The 20,839-nt window shown below is 39.4% G+C and overlaps 1 long non-coding RNA gene across 1 annotated transcript; it reads left to right on the top strand.

Moving 5' to 3' along the window:
- Positions 1–13,369: 13,369 nt before the first annotated feature.
- Positions 13,370–18,420, top strand: LOC138975209 (uncharacterized). Its single transcript, XR_011458549.1, has 6 exons — positions 13,370–13,516; positions 13,976–14,017; positions 14,538–14,616; positions 15,423–15,544; positions 16,165–16,211; positions 17,152–18,420. It is a non-coding gene; the product is annotated as an uncharacterized lncRNA (long non-coding RNA).
- Positions 18,421–20,839: the final 2,419 nt, after the last annotated feature.

Here is a 20,839-nt window from a genome sequence, read left to right as displayed (position 1 = left end):
CAACTTCAAACGTCTATCAACTGCCATTAATAGCTATCATCCAGCTATTTTTATGGACAGTTAGACTTATTTCTCTAGAAATTTAGTTTTACTAAGGGTTTATTGTTCTGCTTTTTTTCAGACATTCCGTCCGGCACCAGAATTGCCAGAGGTTGTTGCAACTACAACTGTGAAGAACTGTGTCGTGATGTACAGCAGCTTCCCGAGCCGTGGTGCCTCGCGAAGAACGAGGAGAACCTGGTTAAGGTTGTTGTGCTGGAGCCTGGAGGCCAGCTTGGTTAAGGTTTGACTTTGAGTCAGCATTTTCAGTGATTTTTCTACGCAGCTGATGGTGTTTGGATTTAAAGTGTAAAGGAAAAAGTCCCTCCCGAAGCAGCGTGCTGCAGTTTAGACTGGCTTGGCGACAGTGTCAAAGTGAGTGACAAGTAACATTTTCAGTCAATCGCTTTGTGTCACAATTATTCAACACCAATTCTGAGCCAAGAGAATGATGATTTTTTTTTGCATTTGGAATGTTGTGTTTTATAGGTTAGGTGTGGAAAATTGGATTTGACTGTAAAGCTCTTTAGCAGAGAATGTAAATAAACTTGACCAAGAAATTATTGCGACAAATTTCAAACTCCCAAATTAAAGCATTGATTAATTCCCGTTAATTAATTAATTAACTTAAATGTCACAAGAATATATGCTTTAATTTGGGTGCAACATGTTGAAACTTTGTTTGAGAATGTATCTATCTACTTCATTGATTAAATATATGCATGTGTATGAATAGGAATCTTTATTGTGTCAATTTGTGCGAATTGAGACTGAGTGAGATAGTGAATGTTGGTACATTACAGGGCCGGACTAAGTAAAGAGGAGGGGGGTGCGGGGGGGTTGCCAGTGGTGGTCCAGGAGGATGGAATTTCTATTGATTTTATGAAAGTATTTTGGAGCAAGATAAACAGATTGCTTGTTGATTCATTTAATGAATCATTTGAAAGGGAAGAGTTATCATACACGCAAAATCAAGGGGTGATAATATTATTGCATAAAGGAAAAGATTTGGATAGAGAACGATTAAGTAATTGGAGACCAATTACTTTAACTAATACTGATTATAAGATTCTAGCTAAAGTTTTGGCAAGAAGAATTGGTTTAGTAATTAATGAACTAATCAGTGTAGATCAGGTTGGTTACCTAAAAGACAGAAATATATCAACAGTGATTAGAACGATTGATGATGCGGTTAACTACTTCAATGTTAGTGGAAAAGCGGGTTATCTGCTTGCCCTGGATTTTAAAAAAGCTTTTGACAGTATATCAAAGTCGCTACTTCTTAATGTTTTTGACAGATTTGGATTTGGATCTAGTTTTAAAAAGTGGGTGGAGATTTTGATAAAGGGTACTACAAGTTGTATAAATCATGGAGGTTGGTTATCGGAGAGGTTTAACGTATTTAGTGGAATTCGACAGGGTTGCCCGTTTTCGCCGTTGGCTTTCGTCTTGGCGGTGGAATTGTTGGCGATTAAGATAAGAAACAGCCCTATAGTTGGAATAACTACACCGAACATGATTAATCAGGATGGTACAGTCATAAAAATAAAACAAATGGCAGATGATACAACCCTGTTTTTAAAAAACCGAGATGATGCTAACATGTATGGCATTCCGTTTGTCAAATAATGATTTGGATACTTTTTCATGTTTTTTTCACCAGTTTTAGCTAAATAATCATTATTTAGAAGCTCATGTGCTAAATAAGTAATTGTTTATAAACAATGTAAAACAATTCTAAAAAAATTTTTGTTTACGTAAACCATTCATTTTTTACCTAAACAATGAATTGTTTACGTAAATAATGCATTGTTTACGTAAATAATTCATTGTTTACGTAAATAATGATTTATTTACGTAAACAATATATTATTTAGACTTATATTACATTGTTTATAAACAATCAGAATGTTGCTAAATAAATCATTATTTACGTAAACAATGAATTATTTACGTAAACAATGAATTGTTTAGGGAAAGCAGTTTTCATTATTTAGGGGAATCAAGAATTGACTTCTAAGCGTCGTACGAAGAAGAAGACTTCTAACTCTAAGCTTCATTTTTGGCTCACGTAAGTGTAGCCTATGCGATCGTAACTTTGTCTGTCTGTGCGTGCGTGCGTGCGTGCGTGCGTCTGTGCGTGTGTATGTCTGTGGTAGAAACTCTAACATTTGAAGACGTCACATTACATTGACGTCACATTATGACGTAAGAGGGTTAGACGTCACGCGAAGGAAGAACTGACAGTCTCGGTCATTATTATTTTGAGCGCGCCGAGACTAGTTGGCAGTCGTGTCCTTGTAAGTAGGCTACATGCAGACAGACAGATCTAGATCTAGTGTCTCGCTTTCTTGCACAGTTTCACCTAGATGCTCTTTCTGTGTGTGTGTGTGTGTGTGTGTGTGTGTGTGTGTGTGTGTGTGTGTGTGTGTGTGTGTGTGTGTGTGTGTGTGTGTGTGTGTGTGTGTGTGTGTGTGTGTGTGACGGAGTGATTGAGTTTGTGTTTTACTGTTTGTCGATTTCTTACGTGAGCCTTGATGGCTTCGCCTCTTGTTTTTCTTTGTGTATACACTATAATTCAATACAAGGTATCTCCAAACATTATTTATCAGAACATGTTCGTAAATTTGTTTATTTTACAAGCTGAAATTGCCGCACGAAAAGAACTGAATGCGAAAACAAACAAAAGGTCAAGGTCATAACCGGGAGTGTTTAGTGTTTGCATTCTCTCCCTTGAAGTTGTTGAAAAAAAGTTTTCCGTCCTAAGTTTTCTGTTCTGTCTCAACAAAAACTTTCTCTTTCCATTTCTCTTACTGCATGATTACACTTTTTTTTTATCTGTAGGTTACACAACACAACACAACTTGGTATGAGCTCTGACGCGATGACGTCACACAGTCGTGTGCAGAGTTGTCCGGCCTTGCCTCTGGCATTCCGGCGGAACTCGCGAGAAGGCAACACGCGAAATCTGCACTCTGAATCTTCCGCATTTATCGACATGGTCTCTAGTTGTAGTGTTAAACATTGCCATAACAGACAAGATAGGGACAGAAGATTCTTTTCTGTTCCATCTGTTGTCAACGGAAAGGGCAAAGAGACAAGGGATTTGACTGCACGACGCGGGCGAGAATGGTTGGCAACTTTGAATCAACAGCTAGGAGATATTACGTGTAATAATAATGATAATGCCCGATGTGTAAGAATAATAGTTTTTTTTTTACACAATTTAATTTGTCATTTTCACGATACATTTAGAATTTGTTGATAAAATTAAACGTGAGCACCTTTGAGTTCAACACTCGCAATGTTATTTCTCAAAGACAAATTTTACATAAAGCCTCTCGTGTTTTAACCGGAATTGTTCGGACCATACTGAAACGAGATTCATTGACCGCATGCTTTTGCGAATTCTGTGCCGGAGAAGTGGAGTTGACTTTTCTTGTCTTCGTCAGCGCTACTCTGCCAAAAAGCCATCCTTTCTAATAAAAAGTTGAACAGGAAAAAGATTTGGACTACATTTATTAGAAAGGGGTGTGTTTTTGCGCGTGCTCAAATACACACATACACACACATACACACACATACACACACGCACTCGCACACACACACACACACGCACACACACACACACGCACGCGCACACACAAACACACACACGCACACACACACTCTCACACTCACACAAACGCCACACACACACACACTTACATAGAGAAAGAGACACACACGGACACACAAACACAGACGCACACACGCACATACACACACACACATACACTTCCATACACATACGCACACTCAGACATACGAACACACTCCAACACAGACACACACACACACACACACACACGCACGGCACGCACGCACACGCACGCACGCACACACTCACACATGGCACGCACGCACAAACTCACGCATGCACGCACGCACACACACACACGTGCACACACTCACACTCACATAAACGCCACACACACACACTTACAGAGAGAGACACACACAGACACACAAACATAGACGCACACACAGACGCACATACACACACACACATACACTTCCATACACATACGCACACTCAGACATACACACACTGCACTCAAACACAGACACAGACTCAAACACAGACACAGACACACACACACACACACACACACACACACACACACACACACACACACACACAACTGACCACATTCTGTTGTATTTTTTGGGCGAGTGTGTTGATTTTGGAGGATCGTTCGGAGAAAAGCAGTATCCGCCATCTTGGAATCAAACAAACTCGAAGAAGTACGGGAATCGGACTGGAGCAACCAGAGTGACGTCATCGGGTTGGACTGGACCATTATTCAGCGGAGTTTAGTACGACTCGAGTGACTGGGGTCGGCGCTGAAACTTGACCTTTAAACAGTTTGAACAGTTTTTATTCACAAAAAGCTCTTTTGAGCCACATAGTGAAAACAATTTACACTTAATGAACATGCAAAAGTACAAATGGAAAGATGGCATGAAGCAAAAACATGGTTATGATGTAAACGAAAAAGAGATTTTGGGAGGAAGAAACAAGTATAAACAGATCAAGAGCAATTTAAAAGATCAACATGCATTTGTGACATCGATCATACATATCAGTGTCAAAATGTTATAGAGAAAAATCAAAGTTGGAGTGAGTGACAAAAACAAATAAAACTGAAATACTGCACGGTAAGACTAGATTAAATAACAAAGAGATTCAAATTGTAAGACGCTGCACACCCCTCACACACACACCTTCCCTACAAATGAACACATCCAAGGGAAGCAATAGCTGAAAAGAAAATTTGTGTCACTGGTACTCTGCCTTGAGGAGTTGCTTCCCTTGTACCGTACTACGAGAGCTTTGTTCGCAACAATTTGCATGTGTTGATGCATCACAGCGTCGCAACCTCTTGCGTGATGTGACATGAAACTGGAAACCAGAGAAGCCGTGTACAACCAAGGGAGACAACTCTTTGAAGCAAACCAGTACAAATCAGCTTACAGTTGTAGCCTCCCCTAGTTACTGTTTGGGGAAAATGTGTGTGTGTGTGTGTGTGTGTCTATGTGTGTGTGTTTGCGCGTGCGTATGCTGGGGGGGGGGGGGCGGTTGGATCAGATAGATTGACCGTTTTTGCTTTGTTTGATTTATTTGATTTCCTTCATTATCGTATGCAACTTGGGGGACAGATGCATTCCTGTTGTTTAGTTGGTCGACTATTTAGTTTGTTACTCTGAGCTGCTTTCGAAGACAGGATACACACACACACACACACACACACACACACGCGCACATACACACACACACGCACACACACACACATACACACACACACACACACAGACACAGACACACGCACACACAAACACACGCACACACAAACAGACACACAGACACACACAAACACACACACACGCACTCGCGCAACGACCATGAATATCGAACTAATTTATTCAATCATATACAGCTTTTTTTGCCCCCTTAGAGAAGTGCTTGGTGTAAAAAATGCACTGTTTTCCCCTCTGCTTCTTTACCTCTGTAAACTTGTAGAGCTAGTTAATTTTCGATAATGACCCAGCAACCAAACAAATAACGACCCAGCAACAGCCTGTATCCTCGATAGTGCAATGGTTTGAGAAGTTGTTCTGTTTCGGTACTACATTTTGCGACTGAAAAGTTCCGAACGCTCTATTGTACGAAGTATACATCTCTAGAGCAAACAATACAAACATACCGCATTTAAATTAACAACTACAGGCCTGAACACATGAATCTCCATACAAAATTCATGAGTTCGGTTGTTTTCTGAATCTAGATCTGCCGTGCTCAAACGTTCATCACAAGCAATTTTACAAGGCAAGTAACTCATACTTTGTCTAGCGACAAGAGTAGTTCCCCTTCTTTTCACTCAGTTTCTTCGACAACAGTCGACGGTCAGTTTTCAACAATATTTCACACCAACACATCTCATCAATTTAAACAACATAAAGGGGTTTCATACACTATTTTCCCCAGAAAACTGAACTTCATACAGTTTTTAACGTTGGAACACGGGTGCAAAAGTTCGTCTGCTAGTCCCATTTGACGAAAAAACATTATCCTAAGCGATACCAAAACATATACAGAACACACAATATCTGCCTTTGCCGCCACAGCAGAATAACAGCATATCTGTGTACTTGATTTTAGCCCAAAATAGGAAAACTGACAAGAAGTGTTAACAGAATGGAATGATTTGCACGGAACTATACAACCGCGCATTAATCGATCGCCTGCGCAGGTTGACTGGTTGAGAGAATAGAATTCGATCAAACTTTCGCAAAAAAACTCCTCTTTTCTTTGGATAACTGAAGAAAGGAGGAATAAAGAGGTTACACACCTCGTCTCAGTGATTATAAAAAATAATGGTCTCAGTTCGCGGTCATGAAAAAGCTCGCTAAAGCTCGCATTTTTCATGATCCGCTAACTTCGACCATTATTTTTGATAATCACTGAGACTCGGCATGTAACCTCTACGTATTCCATAAGTGAATACTGCACTCCAAAAGTATAACAAGTCGCGTAAGGCAAAAATACAACATTTAGTCAAGTAGCTGTCGAACTCACAGAATGAAACTGAACGCAACGCAACGCAGCAAGACCGTATACTCGTAGCATCGTCAGTCCACCGCCCGTGGCAAAGGCTGTGCCAGTGAAATTGACAAGAAGAGCGGGGTATTCGTTGCGCTGAGAAGGATAGCACGCTTTTCTGTACCTCTCTTCGTTTTAACTTTTTGAGCGTGTTTTTAATCGAAACATATCATATCTATATGTGTTTGGAATTAGGAACCGACAAGGAATAAGATGAAAGTGTTTTTAAATTGATTTCGAAAAAAAAATTGATAATAATTTTTATATATTTAATTTTCAGAGCTTGTTGTTAATCCAAATATAACATATTTATATGTTTTTGGAATCAGCAAATGATGGAAAATAAGATGAACGTAAATTTGGATCGTTTTATGAAAAAATATTTTTTTTTACAATTTTCAGATTTTTAATGACCAAAGTCATTAATTAATTTTTAAGCCACCAAGCTGAAATGCAATACCGAAGTCCGGGCTTTGTCGAAGATTACTTGACCAAAATTTCAACCAATTTGGTTGAAAAATGAGGGCGTGACAGTGCCGCCTCAACTTTCACGAAAAGCCGGATATGACGTCATCAAAGACATTTATCAAAAAAAAAGAAAAAATGTGTGAGGATATCATACCCAGAAACTCTCATGTCAAATTTCATAAAGATCGGTCCAGTAGTTTAGTCTGAATCGCTCTACACAGACACACAGACAGACAGACACACAGACACACAGACACACAGACACACACACACACACACACACACACACACCATGACCCTCGTCACGATTCCCCCCTCTACGTTAAAACATTTAGTCAAAACTTGACTAAATGTAAAAACGAACATAATTCATGCTTCAAATACTGATCTGAAACTACAACACAGACAGTCACATATAGACACACACAACACACACACACACACACACACACGTACGCACACACGTACGCACGCACACACACACACACACACATCGGACACAAAGAAGGGGGGGGGGGGGGGGGTAGTGAATCATTTGAACAGATTGACACTGCTGGTAGTTATGAGATTGAAACCTCAAATCATGTCCACGCTATGCAGGAAGCAATCAAGTTGTTGATACTTGCTGTGTGTCTCACTGGAAGGATGCTCTTATTCCAGTTAGAGACATATAAGATACCGATTTAATAAAAAGAAAAAAGAAAAAAAGGCAAGACGTGTCTTTTTCACCCTACCTATCGAAGTTAAATCTCTGACGTAAAAAGCCAAACAAACTTCGAAACGACGTCATAACGTGAATAATGGCGTCCCTTAAAAATAATATACTGTTCAAAAAAATAAACGCATAGTTGCTACTTGCCAAATTTGTTTTATTTTTCGAAAAAATTAACAGAAAATCCAATATTTAGATTATTTGTTTGAAATTTGTTATGGACACAGTTGAATGCACACACAGTTCATTTGCATCTTCAAATCAATCAGTCAATCAATACGATTGGGTGCCGAGGCTGTCAAGTCAGTAGGGGGTGTGACTGCCTTGAGCAGCAACAACTGCCCGGCACCTTCTGGGCATGGACTGGATCAGATGCCGGATATCTTGCTGTGGGATGGTGTCCCACTCCTCCTGAAGTGCCTGCAATAGATCGCGGTGATTTGCCGGCGCTTCTTCTCGCCTGCGCACACGTCTGTCCAATTCATCCCAGAGGTGTTCTATCGGGTTCATGTCTGGCGACATGGATGGCCAGGGAAGCACCTGGACATGGTGGTCGGTGAGGAACTGGGTGGTGAGTCGTGCTGTGTGCGGGCGAGCGTTGTCCTGCTGGAATATGGCATCCTGGTCAGCCAGAAGAGGAAGGGCGTGTGGGCGCAGAATTTCCTCCACGTATCGCTGGGCAGTTATGCGCCCTTGGATGTGCACCAGGGTGCTCCTTCCAGCGGTATTGATCGCCCCCCACACCATGACGCCTCCACCACCATGAACGGGTGCCTCATCCACACAGTTGGGCGCGTAACGTTCGTTTACTCTCCGGTAGACCCTCCTCCGACCATCATGTCGCTGGAGCAGGAAGTAGGACTCGTCGCTGAACCACACGTGTCTCCAGTGATTCCGGACGGTCCAGCGAAGGTGCTGGTTGCCCCACTGCACTCGGTTCTGGCGATGGCGGCGGGTGAGGACAGCTCCTCTGTGAGGTCTGCGAGCTTTCAAACAAGCTTCATGCAGGCGGTTCCGCACGGTCTGGTCCGATAATCGGTGTGGCCCGGGGAGAGCCTGGATAGAAGATGTGGCCGACAGGAAACGATTCCGGAGGTGGCGGAGCCGTATGAAGCGGTCGTGAGCAGCAGTTGTCGCCCTTGGTCTTCCCGCTCGTGGCAAGTCAGCAACGGAGCCAGTGGCTTGAAACCTGACCCACAGTCTACTGATGGTGCTCTGGGACACGTGGAAGTGCCTGGCGATTGCACTTTGACTTTGGCCTGCTTGTAAACGACCCAATGCAATTTGGCGGTCTTCTCTGCTCAATCGGGCCATCTTTCGTCGCTGAATTGTCGTCTGATTTCTTTGTGGCGAACAATCCGCTTTTATGGGTTTTGGAAGACATGGTGAGAGCTCAATATTCCCCGAGTTTCACGAGATTACACTGAAGCATGACGACTGTTCATGCCAAATGAGCAATTTTGACATTGTAGCCACTGATAACGCATGCGTCACGTGCAGAGCTCACTTGTGGCAATGGACGAAAGGTCGACGACCAGATAAACATTTTCTGCAGTTTGGTGGATATCCTTGTAGCCATATAACTAAATTAACCAAATATTACAAGCTATGCGTTTCTTTTTTTGAACAGTATATGACTTCTTTTGCATGACTCCCGAGGAAGTTACACAGAATTTTGAGAACAAAGATTTTCTTGGTGACATTATCAGCAGTAAACAAGTCGCTTAAGGCGAAAATACAACATTTAGTCAAGTAGCTGTCGAACTCACAGAATGAAACTGAACGAAATGCAATTTTTCAGCAAAACCGTATACTCGTAGCATCGTCAGTCCACCGCTCATGGCAAAGGCAGTGAAATTGACACGAAGAGCGGGGTAGTAGTTGCGCTGAGAAGGATAGCACGCTTTTCTGTACCACTCTTCGTTTTAACTTTCTGAGCGTGTTTTTAATCCAAACATATCATATCTATATCTTTTTGGAATCAGGAACCGACAAGGAATCAGATGAAAGTGTTCTTAAATTGATTTCGACAATTTAATATTGGTTATAATTTTTATATTTTTGATTTTCAGAGCTTGTTTTTAATCCAAATATAACATATTTATATGTTTTTAGAATCAGAAAATGATGAAGAATAAGATGAACGTAAATTTGGATCGTTTTATAAAAAATTTTTTTTTTTTTACAATTTTCAGATTTTTAATGACCAAAGTCATTAATTAATTTTTAAGCCACCAAGCTGAAATGCAATACCGAAGTCCGGCCTTTGTCGAAGATTGCATTGCCAAAATTTTAATCAATTTGATTGAAAAATGAGGGTGTGACAGTGCCGCCTCAACTTTTATAAAAAGCCGGATATGACGTCATCAAAGGTATTTATCGAAAAAAAGAAAACTATGTTCGGGGATATCATTCTCATTAACTCTCATGTAAAATTTCATAAAGATTGGTCCAGTAGTTTGGTTTGAATTGCTTTACACGCACGCACGCACACACGCACGCACACGCGCACACACACACACACACACACACACACACACACACACACACACACACACACACACACACACACACACACACACACACACACACACACACACACCACAACCCTCGTATCGATTCTCTCTCTATGTTAAAACATTTAGTCAAAACTTGACTAAATGTAAAAACTAATCGTAAGGTCACCGCCAGGCTGAGCATGTATCGGTATTGTACATCATTAAAAGCCTGACAGTCCGGCTGTCGTCATGTACATGCACTCGGACAGAAGTGTAGGAGATTAGGCGAGGTTAACATAATTTCTGACCGATTTGACATCGAAGGATATTTAATTTACGAGTTCGGACACAACATAACAATTCTCCGGTTTTGTATTTGACATGAACAAACAGAAACAATGTGTTCACAAAAAGGCACTGGGGGAACATCGAGGCAGTAGATCAGTACCAAGGTTCACCTTTTCACATCGACAAAAATGTGACCCTCCACCACGGTATGTAGGCATGTAGGCATGTATGCATGTGTATTGGTGTGTCGGTGTGTCAGGTGTGCAAGAAAAAAGGGTATTTTTATATCATGGGTTTTATGAATTTTCTTCTTTTATTCTTTTATAGTTATTAATTAATGACCTAGATGTGCTGATGACTAATTTAATTTCCTTTGTTGGATCAATAAAATGTTATGAGTTATGAGTTATGAGTTATGAATGAGTCGCATGTCACCTTTGCATTTGTGACAGGGTGACCAGTCACTAATTATAGAGTTAAGCTGTTGTCATTGTCCAGTTTAGTCTTTGTTGCCGATCATTTTGGGTTGGGTTACCATCAAGAAACAGACTGGTATCATCGGCGAATTGTGACAATAAAATATTTTCGCCAAGAATATTCATACCACCAATCTTTTTGTTCTGGCGTACCATAAGAGACAATATTTCAGCACAAATCAAAAATAAATAAGGTGACAGCGGATCCCCTTGCCGGGTGCCTCGACCTACATTAAACCATGCTGAATACCGACCATTAACTGAAACACAGGACTTAATTTTGCAATAAAAAGTAAAAATCCATCGTTTCATGTCATTTCCAAAGTTAAATTTGCTCAAAGATTTTTCAATAAATGACCAGGCAACACTGTCGAAAACCTTTTCAAAGTCGACCATCAAAAGTAGGCCAGGTATATTATGTTTATTTGAGTAGAACAGGGTATCATATATTAATCTGACGTTTTCACCAATATATCTTCCTTTCAAGAAGCCTTTTTGATCATCATGAATCAAATTTGGCAAAACACGTTTAAACCGTTCTGCAATGCACGTTGATGCAATCTTATAGACCGTATTTAACAGAGTAATTGGTCTCCAATTTTTCAAGAGTGTTTTATTTTTACCTTCCTTTGGAATACATACTATAACGCCCTGTCTCTGAGTCACTGACATTTCTCCTTTCTCAAATCCACAATTTATAGACCGTAACATAAACTTTCCTAAGTCAGAATAGAAAAACTTGAAGAATTCCGCAGTGTACCCATCTGATCCTGGGCTTTTGTCGTTGTTTAATTTTTTCACAGCTTTGAGTAGCTCACATTGAGTAAGTCTACCTTCCAGTTGTTTACTCTCAGCATCTGTTAATACAGGATGAGCCAGGTTTTCATCAATCTCTTGATTTACCAGTTCGGCTTCTCTTGAAGTATATAACTCCTCATAAAAAGTCTGTGCTTCCTTAACAATTAAAGCATTATCATGAATAACTTCACCATCATCTTTCTGCAAAAAACACATGGACTTCTGGACAAACTGTCTTTTCTCCAAATTACACAAATATTTTGTATTTTTTTCCCCTTCTCCAATCCACTTCGCACGGGATCTAATTTATCATACCATCCACTTTTTTCTGCCTTATTTGACTTAACTCCTGTCGTGTTTGCTCTAAAAGTTGAATATTATACTCTGTCAAGTTACTTTCCAAAGTGTATATCTGAGAAAGAAGATCTTTTTCTTTTCTGTTGCTTTCCTTTTTTTTATATGAGGAATATGAAATGCATCTACCTCTTATTTCCATCAATAACATCTCAAAAAACAACTGATCATCAATCAATAGCTGTAAATCATCATCGTCAATCAAGTCAATATTGTCCACATTATAAACAGGTAAAGCATATTGTATCTTTACATCAACAATAACCTTCTTCACTATCACGACTTTTTTCCGTGACCTTTCGTATTTCATGGGGGCTGCCATTTTGGTTTTGATGCGCTTCCTTTTCCGGTTTATTTATTTTCCGGTTTAACATAGCATTTGCGTTTTTTTGTCAGAAGAGTGATATTTGGTTATGAAGGAAGTCAAGTCCGCCATTACCTGCCACCTCAGTTGAGTGTTTACTTTGAACTTATACTTGAACCGTAACAGTGTGTAGCCAGTTCACAAGACCTGTTCATCTTCCTACCAGTTCCAACTGTTGTTATCAATGGGTCGCGCAGCTAGAGGAAGTGTTTATTTCCATTCGGAGCCCAACTTCAGTTCAAAACCAGTCAAAAACTGGCCTTGACATTCCCACATTACGATACCCTTGAATGACATTAGATCTACGGCGTTATGTCTGCTCTTCGAGTTGTTTGGAACTTAGTTCGAATATTTTCTCGAACGTAACTTTTGACCCAGCTGTCAGGTAGGCATCATGAATTAGACGTACACTGGCAGTTATAAATCATGTTGTGCAAAAGACTCTAAAGAAGTAGAACATTGTGGAAAATCGGGAATGCTTTCTCAGTTTGTGCACCCTGGCAACATTCAGCAGGGGAAAAAAAACTGCATTGCCTTCCTCTGCAAAAGTCGCGCGAAGAATGCTGATAGGGCAGCGACGACTAGCTGTTCTTCTTCAAAGCAATAAACTACCCTTCAAACCCTGCAAGTTTGTGCGATTTACTTTGTGGACATGAAGTCAGCAGAGGACTCAGGAATGCCCACTTAATTCCTTGATTGTACTTCCGTCACAAGAACTAAAATGTTCGTTAAATCTGTGGATCAAGTGACTCACGAAGCGGAGGAAAAGAAAATCACCAGCAGATCTGTACAAGATGTTGAATTCTGCCAGGGAAACGAAGCCGCCCTCACGGCAGAGAAGTCTCCGCCTACGAAAATCAGTAGATCTAGAGCAAGGTAAACATACGTTTTTCAAAGCTTGTTCACAAACACACACACACACACACACACACACGTACACAAACACACACACACCATCACACACACACATGAAAGAGATTTCTTTCTTTCTTTATTTGGTGTTTAACGTCGTTTTCAACCACGAAGGTTATATCGCGACGAGGGAAAGGGGGGAGATGGGATAGGGGAAAGGGGGGAGATGGGATAGAGCCACTTGTTAAGTGTTTCTTGTTCACAAAAGCACTAATCAAAATGAAAGAGATGGAATAGCTGATCGAGTGATGACAATGTTGATTGATAAGTATTTTTTGGTGCGGTGAACTTGAGGCTATATTGTTCTATCAATCCATCGATATATTTTACACTTTCACCCCAGAAATGAAGCACGTGTACACATATTGAACACAAGAATCATTTTAAGCTTTCATTGGCATTGTTTCCTTTTTTTTTTTGCAGACATGTTGGCAGGAAGTGAGTGTTTCACCCCACTCTTGCAAGGTAGGTTGATCACTGATAAGTTCTGATTGTTTTTCCTTTTTAAACGGATGACAATCCGTACTCTGCAGATGGATCTAACCGAGATGGATCTAACCGATACACGGAAGCAACATTGGGAACAAACTGTTATTCAATCTGTGAATATTTCATGTGTGAGGGGTATAACTGCAAGTAGCCTACGTTCGCTAATGTAGAGAAATAATTTTTGACTCAAACTTCAAGTTAAATTGTTTCTGCTGTCAGAGCCATCTTTCTGAAGGAACAATATTTTACATGCCACTGGATTGTTGTATATTCCTTATTTTGCAATGACAGGCTCAGCTTTCATTTGATTGTAATGTGTTTCTTATTTGAAGCTTTGTATCATAAAAGCTCTGTAGAAGTGTTGCACTTGTTATGCAGACTGCATTAGGCGTGGTAGCTATTGCACCTCCCCCCCCCCCCCGCCTATTTATCTAACACACCCACCCACACACATACACATGGTGCTGACAAGGGATTTTTTTCCATTCTCCTTCAGGCCATCGCTTAATTTCTTGCAGACTGAGGAGCAGAGGACGTTTGAGCCGCTCCTAAACATGGGGCACACAAGCCACAAGGTAAATAAGGTATCAGTTTATAAACAAATGTTTTCACTTTGATTTTTATCGCATCATTTTTTCATTAAACTCTGTAAATTGTGGCAATTACACATTATGCCAATAACATTATTATGAAGAATGAAGATTTTCAACTTATTGAAGAAATGAAATCAAGCATTTTTGTTCATTCTGTATTTGATTATTATTTTCCAGTCTTTGGGTTGGCATAGTGGGTGAAATAAGGGTGAGGAGTGTCGGTTGGTGTTATTTTTTCGGTCTTGGTGATGTAATATTTTTCCCACGGTATTCATGGTTATGTTTGACTTTAGTGCAGATTCCAGAACAGCCTCTTAAACTGAAAAGCTACAAGGTCAACACTATAAACAGGTTACTGGTGTCTCAGGCATCGATGTTTTTAAAAAGATTTGCACAGCAATTTATGTGTTTGTAAACAGATAATAAAAATAAAGCATAACAACTTTTATATTTTGTAAGTGGAATTAAATGTTTTCATTTTTTATTTTGAAGTGTTTTTGTATTCAGGTTTTATTGGATGAGTGGGGGGGTGGTTTTGGTGGTTCTGATTTTTTATGATGTAAGGATTTTTTTCCTTAATTAGTTATTTAATTAGTTTATGAAGGGGGGGCCGAGGGGGGGGGGGGGATTTAAAGTGTATTTCTGGCTTTCGGAGAGGTGCTAAATCTGTTAAAATGGAAATGAAATAAAACAATTGGTGGTGAGGGTTACAAAAAAAGTAAGGATTATTTCTCATACCTTTTGATTTTTTACCCCAAAATTATGTTATTTACAATATCATTTGACAGTCCGACACTGAAGACTGCAGACTTCATGGCAGCCACTGACCTGACGATATGACAGCCATGAATTGAATATCGAACGCAGAAGAAGAAAAAGAAGAAGACAGTCTAACAGGAAAATAATTCTGGTATGCTCATAATTTCTATGCCAGTTTGAAAAAAGTCATGAATTGAAGTTTACCCAGGTTAGACATTAGCATGTCGTAATTGTGACAATGAATGTATCCGTAAACGCACCAGGAGACTTACTTTGAAAAATTGAAGTCATGCATCGTCAATATGACTACAATCACAAACTGAATAAGGGGAAATCATGTCAATTTGGTCGTTTGGATCATCAGCTGTTGCTCATTCGCTATAATGGTCTACTTGACAAAGCCCGTCTTCATGTGCTTCTTTGTTTCTTTATACCTAGTGTAGACAACATGTAGGCGTTTGCAGACTGTTTATTGTATTGCTGTTGTTTGTTTGTGAGTAAAACTATGGTGTGACCTCAATTGTTTGAAATTTGTTGTGTATGTTCTACTTTGTGTAAGGTGTTTCTCCATGCCCCCAGAAGAACCGACATTATATTAAAACCTTCATACCCTGAAAATACTTGCATACTAGATGTTGTTTCTTATTGTAATGATTGGGGACAGGCAAGCTCTTAAATTGTGCAAGCCTTCAGAAAACTGTCAAGTCTGATTTGCTAGAACAAGCGATATTAACACGTTATTAAGATACATATTTGATTAAATATGTGCAGGAACTACTTCAGCAGATTCATATGGCCAGTCTCACAATGCAAGGAAGGTGAGTAAATTGAATTATGTCTCTCCCACCTGTTCTGTGTTTAGTGTCAGCCGTGATTGCCTGATGAGAATTTGAAAACATGTTGCTAACTAACATGAACCCAACCATGAAACGTGATGTAGGTGAGTAGCCCATCTAGAAAAACGAACCTGTTCTAATTCCGAATTAGAACAGGTTCTTTTTTTCTAGATGGGCTACTCACCTACATCACGTTTTATGGTTGGGTTCATGTTAGTTAGCAACATGTTTTCACATAGAAAATCGTGGGCACCTGAACAAATATCTGCACATTACAACAAAGTCTTACTTTGTAATCTGATGGTTTAATAACAACCCCCCACCCCCACCCCCCCAAGAAGAAGCTCACATAACTACCAACTACACAATTTCATTACAGAATCAAACAATGGGAAGAATCAGGATTCAGCAGTGCTAGGTCGTTGGGGGGGATAGCTATCACTAGGCACTCAGCAATGAATAGTTGATGTTTTCACGGACATTAACAAAATCCGGTAACCTACGGACAGTAAATTTCACAGGGAAGGGAACAAGAACGTCAAAAATGGAAAAGTATGTTTTTTCTTTCAAACCATTGATAGAGCTCTGAAGCTTCACACAAGTTTTGCAGAGAGAGCACTCGGCCTCTTCATTTTTGGCACTAAAACATGCGCACACACAAAAAGAAAGTTTTTAAAAAGTGGCGCCGATGTATTCTCACACTCACAGCCTTAGAATATTGCAGTTTGTATGTTACCAAATTGAGGCATGAATTTACTCCATGCAATTACCTGACCAAATCTGCGACAGTCGGGCAAACTTCTTACAAGTCGGATTGGGCCTTCAATCAAATACTCAGAAACCAGCAGCTACTTTAAGTAATACTAGTTTTGTTGTTATTTTTTACAGCTTGTACTGAATGTGTTTTCTTTTATCTCCTCAGAATCGAGTCAGCCAGAGAAAGACCATTGAGAGGGAGAGCGCACAGTAAAGCATATATGGCATGCACTTCGGTGGACCAGTGCCATCATCTTCATAACAAGAGATGCAGATCATATTTTCTTATGTTTAAAGTATAGCTGTTAGCAAAAGTATTTGACGATTCTTGGGTACGACTTTCGTGTTTAATCCTATTAGCTTGTGTACAGCCCCAAAATCTGTTTTATTTTTATTTATCATTTATAGTTTGATTTTTTTTTATGGAATTAGTCCAAATGTGAATACATCTAAGGTTGCAATATTGTTTTCTTGTATATACCCTTAAAACTACCTCTTCGTGTAAACAAAATTTAATTGTAAAAAGAAGTGTTTGTTCAAGGGAGATAATTTGAAGCGAATTATTTTTTAAATCAGTAAAACTGCGTAGTGACATCCTCAATTAAATAAAAAGAATAAGGAATAAAGGTATACACACAGGTTGTACCCATTTTCTTGATTGCACTGCTTTTAAATAGAAAGCTTTTTTTCTCAGAATTATTTTACAAAAAAAATTCAAGGGAGGCAATTGATATGATAAAAAGGAAGAATTTTTTTTTCTTAGAATACTGTACACATTTAGTAAAGTATAATTTACAAGACAAAACACAGGGTTTTTTGGTTTTTTTTACTTGACAAGAGAACCACGAGATTTGTGCAGATTATTTAAAATTTTCTGTACAGTATATTTTACAAAGACAGATCCATACAATATATACCGAGAGGCATAAATTCCGCAAACTGAACTTTAAAAAATCACAAAAAATCAACTCAGTGGTGAATGTTTTCAATGTTTGAATATTTTATTTATTGGCCATTTTAGTGTTTATAAACCTTCGCTTTATTGATTTTGAATAGAACATCATGAAATGACAATTTTTCAAAAAAAGTGACTGAGTCCAAGCGCAATGATTTCGGAAAACGTTCAGTGTTCATCACGTTCAATGCTTTGGCCAGCTCTAAGCATCCCAATCGCTTGCTGTCTCTCTCCTTCATCAAGTCGTGGCATGATTGCGATATCTGATACAGCCAAACAGCCAGTTGCATTTTATAGGGCCATACACTATCTTTTTTTACGTTATTGTCTCCCGTTCAGCCCATTGTCTTTATTAGCACAGTGAGCTGTGGCTGGATCAGCAATACTGCAAAGCGCACGCTGACAGGGTGAAACATTTGCTCCGACACTCAAGATGTCAACTACAAATTACAGGTTCAATCTGATTTTCGTTTGAGAGCAAAATCGTTCAATGCACTATTTGCAGAATTTATGCCTTTCAGTATATATAATTTTGTAATAGATGTTTTCAATTTGTAGGTATGTTTTTTTTTTAAAATCAACAGTTCGGATAGCCACAACAAGTGTGTATGTCTTGTGATTTGAGAGCTTTAGCACTGGATGCTTAGAATCCTCTTGATCATTTACTTCAGTAGGTAAAGCCACCTTCTCCAAAATCTTCTCTCCTATTCTGTGCTTACTACAGTGGGTTTGACAAGAGAACCACGAGATTTGTTTTTGTACATATGTTGCTTTTATTCTGTACACTTTAATGATTTAATCCTATGTGCACATTTTTTTTTAACTGTGTTTTTGTTTTTGTTTTCCTGTATTCAAAGTGTGTATGGAAACCACAACCTGTCACAGCAGTATTATTAATCTGGATCTCCCTGCTAAGCACGTAATTAACAGAACGTGTGCATGTAGCTAAAGAACTTAAAAAGAATTTCTGCTACTTCACTCAAAATACGTCCATCCTCAGTGGCTCACACTCATATTTTCTTAAAATAATATTTCTTCATACAAACATGTTTGCGAATTATTCAATTTTGCGTAAAATATTCAATTACGATTTCTTTGTGTGTTGCAAAATTATGTAATAAAATTATGCAAGATCAAATTCAAAACAGCAATAAAGCTGCTGACGGCAGAATACCTCTGTTGACTTCTCTATTTGTTGGGTCAAACTATGCCACAGGCATGTTTCTTCTAGTAGCTCAATATTACGTGATACAGTCTCAAAGACAGAACAACGCAATAACCTTTTTTTGTGTAGATTCGATTGACTTTTTCCTGAAATAAAATATTCATGAAGCGGGTTCTGACTGAGTTAATATATTTCTGGAAAGCTGAACAACGCAGTGCGTCTGTGACTGGTGAAGAAGCAGAGCTGGAGCTTTTTGTATTGTTTGTCGTTGGTTTTATTACACACGCACTCACATACGGTCAACAAAATGTTGCATGTTCCTGCTTGACAAACAAATGCCTGCATACATGTGTGCACGTTCGAACGTACGAACATTCATACCTGTGCAAACAATCTGCCACTTCAAGTTCAACACCCAAACCCCACACATTCCTCCAAAAGGAGTCTGAAATATAATACTGGCATTTGTGGTATTGAACGAGGACCTCAACTTCCATTGTCTAGTGCATGTGGGTCTCATGTTGTACGTGTGAAACCACTTACTTAAAAAAGAAAAAATCGTGTAAGCTTATCAACAAAAAAACGAACAATTATATTCTTAAACAAACTGGTTAGAATAACAGATTTAGGAGAATGCAATGCAAGGAACATCTTTATCTAATTCGGTCGATGCTTAGATCTAGAAAAGCACCCACTTATTCCAGTATAATAGAGAAACAAATCCAATTGAAAAAGTTCCAGATCTAGACAAGGCAGCACAAGCAGCAATTTTAGCTAGCAAAATCGAACTTGCCCTCCAGTCATGCAAGGTCGAACCACTTTCCCTGCCTAGTGGGGGTTTGGCGCGTAGAGGGCCGGTGCTGGCACACTCGGAGTGAAACGACATGTCACCTACTTCGATAGCTTCTCCGGATTTACGTGTACAAACAGCGTCCGGGTTTACCGCTTCGATTCTAAACCCTAGTTTCTCATGTTGGTAACAAACTGGCTATTTGTTTATCAGATGTGTCGTTGTTCCACATTAAATGATGCTAGAATGCAAGATCGCAATAATTTGGTTATCAAACCATGTTGTGTTCTTTTTTTCATCACCTTTTTCCGCGCAAACAGTTTTGCGCCATTTCTTTTGCGCAGACTGGGCGGGACAGGAAGCGGAAGCGCATCAAAATTTCTGATTGGACAATGATGCCGACGCCCACTTGACCCCCACTACAATGTCAAGGTCGGAAAGTCGTGAATATTTACAAATTCCATGTCTGTCAACAGTGAATTATTAAACTTCCAAAAGGGTCTATCACGTTTAAGGATAAATATTACTTTTAGATGTTAATAATGAATGGATATAGATACTATGTTGCTGTATGTTCGTGCTTAAATACCTTTTAAGGCCCTGTTGGTCCTTAAATTGTTTCAATGTTCGATCAGCTTCGACCCCAAACCTTCGACGCTATGTGAGTTTTAGCGCCCAGTAGGCGACCTGTGGAATTCCTTTATTATCTCCATAATTGTAACTTTTTCGTAAATCTAACTTAGTGCACTTCATTTCTTATTCCATTAAGATACTTTTTGAGTTAAAGTGCATTAATAACTGTTTGGATCGAGTAAATCAAAGTTTTCCCCTCAGTTCGACCGGTGTCTCGCCGCGTGACGTCACACGCGTCATTTTAGTATCTGTGTTTCTTTATCAAGTTTAACGTCACATAACTTGTCATAAGTTCCATTTTACCACAAGTA

The sequence above is a fragment of the Littorina saxatilis genome, linkage group LG9, assembly GCF_037325665.1.
Source record: "Littorina saxatilis isolate snail1 linkage group LG9, US_GU_Lsax_2.0, whole genome shotgun sequence".
Classification (NCBI taxonomy): domain Eukaryota; kingdom Metazoa; phylum Mollusca; class Gastropoda; order Littorinimorpha; family Littorinidae; genus Littorina; species Littorina saxatilis.
The sequence above is the reverse complement of the archived record's forward strand: the minus strand, read 5'-3'. Positions and strand labels throughout refer to the sequence as shown.